Genomic DNA, 8,509 nt, shown 5'->3' with positions numbered 1-8,509 from the left:
GGATATTAAACAGAAGATAAGCATATTATATATATAACACAAATTAATAATTATTTAAATATTGGTAGGGTTTTAAAATAATAAAAACCTTATCTCTTTATACTTTTGTTGCATACAAAATTACAATATAGTAAAAAAAGTATTACATTTTTTAAATTTTCAATAAACTATAAAATTGAGAAAACTAATCAAAGGTTACAGTAGAAAGGAATGAACAAAAAGAGGGAGATAAAGATAATTTTACGATATTTATATTTTTCATAAATAAAAAAATAAAAGATAAATAAATAACACTCAAAAAAATATCAACAAATTTAGACAATTGAAAAATTTAGAACAATATAATATACGTTTAAAAAAAGATATTTCCAGAGATAAGAAAATATATATCCATGTTATATTAAAGGAGAAGTAGTATTAAAATACCCATTAGTAAATGTATAGTTCTAAGTACTTACTAATTCAACAATAAAAATAAATAAGGAGCAAATAATTTATTTGATTATTATATACTGTGTATCCTTTAATTTTGTATCGATTTTGTTATATTTCCACACACTATATTAAATAATAAAATACAGCTTATTAAAATAATATGTTTATTAGATCAGAATTTTATAAAAATAATATTCTGTCAAACTATCCGCACATCGCGCGAATTCTAATACTAGTTGTATTTAGAAACTGCGTTTTCTGGGTGACACGCTTAACAAAATGACACAGATTATTTCATTTTATGAATATAACTACTTGCATCTAGCTCATGAAGAGTTTATTTTCTTTTTTCTTTTGGCAGTTAGGGGTCAATTCAGTCGCGACGTTTATTTTTCCAAAGCTCCAAATTTGAAAATGATGTTTCTTTTTTCTTTTTGTGTTCTATCCGGTATTCGGTAATCACTTTGAAATTTAACTAATTTGGAGTAGAATATTATCTACTAAAAGCGACTTTATATTTAGGATTCAAACTCAAAGATTTTTATTAAAAATTAAGAGAAAAAAAGTAGCACATCCTATCACATGTCAGCCTACTTACCATTTTAAACTGGTAAAGTAGCACATCATCATCTGATTTATGGAAGTTATCTTTTATTTGAATGCTTAGTTAGTTTGTTTGATGTTAATTAATTTCATGGAATTTATATATANAATTATCTTTTAATTCAAATTATATATATATATATATATATATATTTGATTTAATCAATCCTTTCTTCCCTGAAACCTAGATTAAGATTATTATTGTGTTTGTAAGAGTTCTAATAACCAATCTTGAGTTCTTGTATTTTGTCTTAACTATTTCTAATTCTTGATCTATCTTGTTGGCCTCGAAAATATGAGTAACAACTAAATTTGATTTGTGGTTTTAAAGATACGTGATTTAATTCATTACCAGTTAATAATAAAGAAGTATGAAGTAGAAACGAAAGAGAAAAGTGAATCAAACCAACGTTGCTCAACAACAATGACCTCGAGCCCAGGGAATGCCCCGAGTGACGAGCTCGTGGCCATGACAACAGGTCACTCCCTTTCTTTGCCAACTTATTCCGAGGACGCAATAGAAGAAGCTAACGCTCTGCATATGCCCGATCCGAGCAAGGTCCTCGAAGAAGATCCCTTTCAGAGTTGCTTTGCTGGGGTCGATGATACCGCCGACCTTAACGATGCATCCACCCTCTTCGAAGAGGCCCAGCGTCTCATGTCCCGGGTAAATACTTACTTTATTTTTGTAACTTTCTCTTTCTTTCTTTTCCTTTGACTGATATATTTTCCTTTCATGTATAGGCCATTGTAAAGCTTATAGCTGAACTGAGCCAATGTGCGGCCGAGCTCAAGAATGTTTCAGGCGAAGTGAAGACCCTGAGGCTCCTCTGTAGCCAAAAGAAGGAGGAGCTTAAGGGTCTCCGGGTTGAATTGGCCAAAGCCCAGAAAAATGACGCTGAGCTAGATGAGCAGGTAACTGTGATATTAACAGGGTACGGTCTTCTTGGCCCTACTTCGGAGGCTATCACTTCGCTATCTCTGCTGCAGCAAAAGTTGGAGATGAATGGGCGGCTCCGGAGCGAGGTTGATCAAGTTAAAGCTGATTGTCATAGGTGGAAGAAGAACATGGATCAACTTGCTGCCGATAAGAAGGATGTTACAGCCCAACTAGCCTCGGGTGAAACTCAGCTCCGAGGCATTAAAGCGAAGGGTCTGGCTCAGGCCAAAAAGATTGAGTAGTTAGAGGCAGAGCTCGCTAGAGTCCGGGCCGAAGCTGTGCAGGCTAAGGCTGAAGCTGAGAAGACAAAGGTTGCGGCTGATAAATCCATTGTCGTATACCTAAGGGATCACTACAACAAATTAGACATTTAGTGGCAATTAATTAGCGGCAATAGCTTAATTGCTGCCGATTTATATTCTAGAGTCACTAATTGCCGGCATTTAAACTTTAGTCGGTAAAAGAAGTACTTTTTAGTGACAAAAAAATATAGTCCAGAAAGAGAAAAACTAGACTTTTCAATTCAAGTTGTGTGCCCTCCAATTCGCTTTAGCTTCCCTCCAATTATTTTTAATGTGCCCTCCAATTCTCTTTAGCTTCCCTCCAATTATTTTTAGTCTCTAAATTCCCCTAATTCAAATCTGAAGCCTACGATCTCTCTCTCAGTGTCTCTCTCTCCATTTCTCTTCCTCTGATCGGTGAGTGTCTCTTCAATTCAACTTAGTTATTCTTTGACCTACTTCTCGGTTTTCCTAAAACTGTACTTACGATTCAGCTAGCATTTTAGTTGAGTTTAGTGTAATATCAATCAGATCTCGATCTTATATATGTTTATACTTTATACTGTTAGTGTATATAATGTCTTTGCTCGTTGTTTTAATTTCGATTTTTGTATTAGATTTGGTGTTTTTACTCTACAATCCGAAGTTGTTCTAGGCTTTGTATTTCAACTCTCGGTAATCTCCATAGCTTCTGTAAGTTTAGCTCAATTTTGAACTTTTTCTTACAATATGAAATCTCTGCTCTCTTCTCCATACTGTCTGAAATTTCTTATGGTTAAGGTTAGAAATTTTCCTTCGCAGATTCACACAGAACATTCCCTTCACTATTCACCAGCAGTAGTCGGGCTCGGACAATAAAGTTTTGTGGTAAGAATGTGAATATCATGTGAATTTTTGTACTTCTCTATATACCCATTTTATTATTAAAATTGGAAACTTATGAATCTGATTTGAAAAAAACAATGATTTGATTATTTTGCTATGTTACAACTTGTTATGTAAATGAAATTAGCCCCATAAGGAATAGTCTAATGTGCTTATGTCATGTTGCTATGTTTTGTGATGTATTCTGTTTCATTTGATGAGCCTTTTAGAACTTGTGTTATGTCCAAGTGTTTTTAATGAGAGACTAGTTTGTTGGATTGAAGGACCTCATTAGTTGATGTTAGAATCGAATTAAATTACTTGAATCGAGGATTCTTGTTCTCGCATGCAAAGCAAAAGTTTCAAAACATTTAATTCTTGAAGAAGATAACATGTCAAAGAAGACAAAGTTAACCCAACAAAGGAGTAGGCATGCGCTAACTAGGCAGCAAAGAGTTTTAAATGAATTTGTGCAGGGCAAAAAGAATGTTTGAGCTAACACCTAGATAAGCAAACATAATTGGAAGGTTGTAATGGTAAGGAGTAGTGATACCTTTAATAGTATAGTCAGGGAAATAGAGCATATGAAAGATTTGAATGCCTTGAAGATGCACAGGAACATGACAACCTCAATAGCTGAATTGAACAAATCACTATGGAAGTAGAATTAACATGAGACCTACCTATTACCCTATAATTTTGTTTGTTGTATTACGTTCTTAACTTTGTTTTCCAACAAGATATTGTTTTCATCAACAACAAATTTAGGTTTATCACTTTAACTACTGAGGATCACTTATTGTGTGATCACTTATTCAAATGATATTATCATTAAACAATTAATGTTGCCAACAACAGGGGGTGCTTAAATCATAGTAGAAGGTGCATACATTTGGCAGTTCAGGCAACTTCGGAAAGTAGCTTACAGGTTTTGATTTTGACACTTGGCTGAAAGAAAATTCTTAAAGACATTTTCTTTATGACTTCTACAGGTTCTTGAAAATAAATTAGTACTTAAGTTTGGAGATGAAATATGAGAACTAGAGTTGGTAGTAGATTGGTTACTGGACCACGTCATGATGAAGTGGCGCGGCCCTATATTGAGCAAGTAATGAATGCTCAAAATTGCTCTCAAGCCCAAACATATGATGAACAATCTAGCAATTTGAACAATTCTGTTGGCATTGCTGCTGAGCAGTAAAATGAATCATGTTCTGTTCTTTTTTTTTCTGGGACTTAAATTTTGTATCCTTGAATTAGGGTCCTCTAGGTTGGGTAGTGCCAAGTGAAAAATTTGTTCTAGTAACAAGATTAGCAGGACAAAGCATGGTGGTGTGTGTCAACATGATCTTCACAACCCTCATTGCATAGTGCTTCTGGTGTCACTCTTTCACCTTAAATATGGGATATATGTGTTGTTTGCAGCTTTGATATTATTTTGTACAAGCTCGCTCTATCTTTTCGGAAGAAATTCTCAATCCCAATACGTGGAGAAGAGTTTATAAAAAAATCAATAGGGAAGAAATGGAAGGACTATAAATGTGATCTGAAGACTATGTTATGTGACCAAATATAAGACCAAAGATGCCTTGATGAAAAATAAACCAAGCCACATACCAAAGGATCAATGGACTGGTCTTATCTCCTATTGGCTTTCCGATAAAGCAAATGTCAGTGAGTACTTTTTTAGTTAGCAATTCAGTGTAATTTAAACCTTTTAAGTGCTTGAGAAGATTATGTATTCTCTGCTGTCAAATAAGTTTGAAATTAAACAATCCTACATCAGAAGTTTTTGGAGTAGGAAGTGAACTGTCTGTAGTGGCATTAGGAGTTGCTTCTGTCTGCATATATTTGGATTGGTTGGAAGTAACTAACAATAGAGTATCTATTATTAGTTTTCCATTAAAAAGATCCGATTAATTCATCTAATTGGAAGGACTACTAACTAGCAAACCAATAATAAAAATTGTATTATACTTTCATAGGTCAGCAAAATCCAACATTGTTATCCTGATTCCAGATACATGAATATATCCCCTTTGTCACTTTGTTAATCAACAGGTGATACAGGGATTCACATACCTCCAAATATGTGAGAACTACTGGATAGGTTAGACTGGTAGCTTGGGGTATGAACTCAGTCAGCAATGCCCTCTATGCAATGATGCAGTTATGGATTTGTGATTTGTAGAAGCCCTCTATACCAGGTACCCAAATACTTGAGCCTAAGTCGATTTGTGATTTGTGATGTCCAACTATGTCAGTTTGTGATTTGCAGAGATAATTTTTTTTTTGTGTTTGCTATATTGTTATTTGTGATTTTTGGATGTTGTTAAATTGGCGGGCAACTGATTGAATTGATTCCTCTAGTTTTCCTAATGTTATATGTTTACTTTCGATTGTTATAAGCTATTTATAGCAGACTATAGTTAAAGAAAATCTTGTTAATTTAAGTGTAAAGTAATTCTATTTGAATTGTCGATTTAGGTGGATATGAACTATTCACTTTGTTAGCTTTTGATATCTCTTCGTGTTAATGCTCCATTGATTTGACTTGTTAATTTTTTTCCACATATATTTGTGACTTGGATTCTGTTCTAAATATGTTGTTAGTTCTTGAAGACAAGAGATGTGGTTTCTTTATCATTGTAGATCAATCTTTATCATTGTAGAGCTGATATTTTTCAGTAGAGCCTACTATACATAGTGGGCATACTGTTATACAACTGATACTCTATGAGTTAATCTTGAAGACAAGAGATGTGGTTTCTCTTTGTTAACTGTTAAGATGTATGTTTGGAATCATGAGTTTATACTTAAAACTAATAATCAACTGCAGAAGAACAACTGCACAGTTGTGCAACAACAGTAGAGGAACAACTACACAATTGTTCAACAACTGCAGAAGGACAACTATGTAGTTTTGCTACAACAGTTCTATTTTTTGGGTAGCATATGCTTCTCTTGGCTTTGTACTTATAGCAACCTTGAAAATTGTTTCTTTCAACTTATTAGGACACTCTTCTATTTATGTATTTGTATTTTTGTCGCACAATAAGGGGAAAATCTACATAAAGTTCATTGGGTCTGCATCTTCTGGTTGTGTTGCACATTGTGAAACTAACAAAACTTCGGCATTAGGATCAGTTGCTTCCTTCCTTTCATGTGATGATTCTTGATTTCCAACAGCCTTAACTTTAGTTCCAATATGAGCACTTTGTTGTAATTGTTTTACATTGTTGTGACATTTATAGTAATTCCTGCTTTGCTAGTCTCTTTCAGTAGCATAATATATCTGGAGTTAGGATCGTTGATGTCATTGGATGATTCGGATCTTTTTCATTTTAGGTAATTCAGAAGCAAAAAGGTTTGTGGCCTACTTTACTGAAATATATTTGGAAACTTTCATCGGAGAAGACAGTTGATGTGCCGTTTAATAAACGCCTCAAAGTAGTAATGCCACCTCTGGTGAACAGGTAACTCAATTTTATAAGCTTTAAACATTTTTAATGAAATTTTAATTATATAAAAGTATTATTACCTAACATGTTAGTATTTATTAGATCCCTGACGCCAATAGTGGACATGAACGAGTACCACAAACATCAAGGATACCTAGTATTACTGAAAATACATCACTTTATCTCATGACTTGTTTCAAGTTTATTTTGAATCATTGCTAATATCAAACGCCTCTCACAAAGACATCATCAGTTTATCTCTTTGTTAAATCTGGTTGTTGCCTTGTGAGTGTTACTAAACATTTTTCCATGTCTATGTATTAGCTTTTCAACTGAGATGTTAGCTCTTTCAGTGTGGAAACAAGCAAATGCTAGCCTTTGCTGGCTTTTCCCTTTGGAGAAGAATAGCTGGGACTAAAGGTCTCGGTAATTTCCTTTTGTGGGGCATATATTTCAAATTTTGACATAGTTATCTTGTAATTTCAGGTCATACATAATTTAGTGTGTGGAAGATTTCAAAATGATAAAAAATTGTGGAAATCATTTGAAGACCATCATTCGTTTGGATACAGCCTCTCTACCTGCATTAGGTAGGGGTAAGGTCTGCTTACAGACTACCCTCCCCAGACCCCACATGGTGGGATCAAACCGGGTTTGTTGTTGTAGTTATTTAGGTTGAACAATATAAGTTTATTTTTTAAGTTACTGTGACATTAATATCTTTTATTAGCACTTCCTTTTGATAAGATTTAATGAGATATATTATGTTTTTTTGAATTATTAATAACATATTTTATTATTTGGATCATATTTTAGACGAATGTAGTAACTATTATTAATGGTTGCCAAATTATTGCTATTACCGCTATATAAACGGACACTAAAGGAGTATATTAGCCGTTTTGGATTGAATTTGGTAGCCATTATAATTGCCACAAACAATTATCGTTAAAGATAAAAACTTTTAGTGGCAATTATTTTGAATTTAGCGGCTATCTAAATGAATACTACAGGAGTATAATTAGCCATTTTAGATTGGATTTAGCAGCCATTATAATTGCCGCAAACAATTGCATTAAAGATAATACTTTTTAGCGGCAATAAACCATACATTTTACCAGCTTTTGTTAGAAAAGCCGCTAAAGGCTTTGCCGACCCTGGCTTCAGCGGCTAAACAACAATGGCCGGTAAACGATATAGCGGCTATTGTTATTGCCGCTAAAGCCATTTTCTATTGCCGCTAAAGCCCATTTTTGTTGTAGTGGATGCCGCAGCCGTTCAAGATGAGTTGAGGGAGGCCTCCGACCGGGAAAAACAAAGCAACGAGTTAGCCAAGTTCCAGGCCCGGAGGGAGACCCTAGAAGAAATCCATGCCCGAGGGTTCAATCTTGCCGAGGAGATAGCCGAGGCAAAGGCGCGGGAAACTGATGCTAGGTTTTTTGGCTTTTCTTATGATGAGGATGTAGCGAATGGCTCCGGGGACGGGGAAGGTGAAGAAGACGTTCCCGAGGGAGAGGAGGCTCTTGAAGATAGAGTCGCCGAAGGTGTAGTTCCTGAGGACGGCGCTCTCGGAGAAACCGCGAAAAAGGATTAGGTTCTCTTTTCCTTTTCTGTGCAAGGGCTTCCTGCGGGCATTGTAAATATGTTTTTTAAAACATCCCTCATGAATATAAAGTATTTTTCGCTCTATCCTCAACTTGTGTTGAATTTTATTTTGTTTTCATTTGCGGAAGATTTCGATAATTCAAACAATGAGTACGAGTATTGATTCAGATTCATAACATAATAAACCCTTACGACTTTATCGATAGATATAATAATCCTCGAGCTAAGTTTAAATCGATTCGATGTGAGCTCGGGATATCGTGACTCTTGAATCTGGGTCGAGTGAGAATGGAGTCTCGAACTATAAGTGGTGGCCCTTA

The 8,509-nt window shown here is 34.7% G+C and overlaps 1 long non-coding RNA gene across 7 annotated transcripts; it reads left to right on the top strand.

Moving 5' to 3' along the window:
* On the top strand, nucleotides 2,424-8,258 carry LOC109212763. Of its 7 annotated transcripts, none has more exons than XR_002065909.1 (5): nucleotides 2,424-2,952; nucleotides 3,061-3,126; nucleotides 3,982-4,051; nucleotides 5,185-5,330; nucleotides 6,472-7,405. It is a non-coding gene; the product is annotated as an uncharacterized LOC109212763 (long non-coding RNA). The 7 variants fall into 7 exon arrangements; XR_002065912.1 differs by lacking the exon at nucleotides 3,982-4,051 and adding an exon at nucleotides 7,847-8,258 and having other exon boundaries at nucleotides 2,437-2,952; nucleotides 6,472-6,599; XR_002065911.1 differs by lacking the exon at nucleotides 3,982-4,051 and having other exon boundaries at nucleotides 2,437-2,952; nucleotides 6,472-6,599; nucleotides 6,687-7,405.

Source organism: Nicotiana attenuata, chromosome 2 (genome assembly GCF_001879085.1).
Source record: "Nicotiana attenuata strain UT chromosome 2, NIATTr2, whole genome shotgun sequence".
Taxonomy (NCBI): domain Eukaryota; kingdom Viridiplantae; phylum Streptophyta; class Magnoliopsida; order Solanales; family Solanaceae; genus Nicotiana; species Nicotiana attenuata.
The sequence above is the reverse complement of the archived record's forward strand: the minus strand, read 5'-3'. Positions and strand labels throughout refer to the sequence as shown.